Genomic DNA, 1,080 nt, shown 5'->3' on the forward strand with positions numbered 1-1,080 from the left:
ATTAACCCTCATGGAAGCAACAGTCAAGAAACCAAAAGCATATTAAATAGGCAAATCTTCTGCAAAATACCTTTCTAAAGTGTTAAAGAGAAAAGATGTCAGTTTGAGGACTAAGGTATGCCTTTCCATGGTATTCTTAAACACCTCAGATACACATGAAAGTTGGATTATGAATAAGGAAGATGATAGACCAATCCACTGAATTATATTGATGACAAGGAATATTGAAAGTATCAAGGACTGAAAGAAGAAGAAACACATTTGTATTGAAAGAAGTACAGTCCGAATGCTCCTTAGAAAGGTAGATGGCAAGACTTTCTCTCTAGTTCTTTGGACATGAGACACCAGTTCCTTGAGAAAGACATCATACTTATTATAATGCATGGTCAGCGAAGAAGAGGAAGACCTCCAGTGAGATGGATTGACACAGTGGCAGCAACATAAGATCCAGAATTACAATTGTGAGGATGTTGCAGGACTGAGAAGTGCTTTGTTCTGTTGTTCATGGGCTTACTATGCGTGGCAACTGATTCATTGTCATTTAAGAACAACAACAACAACATGAACCACTTTATTTGTTATTTCATATTCTATGTAAAGTTATTGATAAGCCCTGATAAAGTAAGTTTAATTATATTCTTTATAAAGAATTTGAGTAATGGCTAAAATAATACCAGTCTTATATTTTCAACACCATAAACAGTTGGTAGCACAATGAAATATCTGGTATGTTAAATTATAATATTGCTGTAGGATAAATATGAGACTGCTAACCTCAATCTTGACAGTTCAAACTCACCAGCCTCTTGAAACCTTATACAGAATCAGTCTGTGTTCAGGGCATTTAGCAACAAGATTCAAGATGTAATTTCTGTATATAAATATTTCAAAACCTTCTAGAATTATATTTTAATAATTTTTCCCTATAAACTGACAAGTCAAATTATAAAATAATGAGTATACTATTTGTTTTATAAAAAATGAAAAAGGTTTTGAAAGTAGCTGGAAAACGTTTTTTTAAAATCTAAGCATTTTTAGGTGCTGATGTCACGTTTCTCCCTGGTTCCTCTCGCTCTCGGG

Source organism: Chrysochloris asiatica, unplaced genomic scaffold (assembly GCF_000296735.1).
Source record: "Chrysochloris asiatica unplaced genomic scaffold, ChrAsi1.0 scaffold00027, whole genome shotgun sequence".
NCBI lineage: Eukaryota > Metazoa > Chordata > Mammalia > Afrosoricida > Chrysochloridae > Chrysochloris > Chrysochloris asiatica.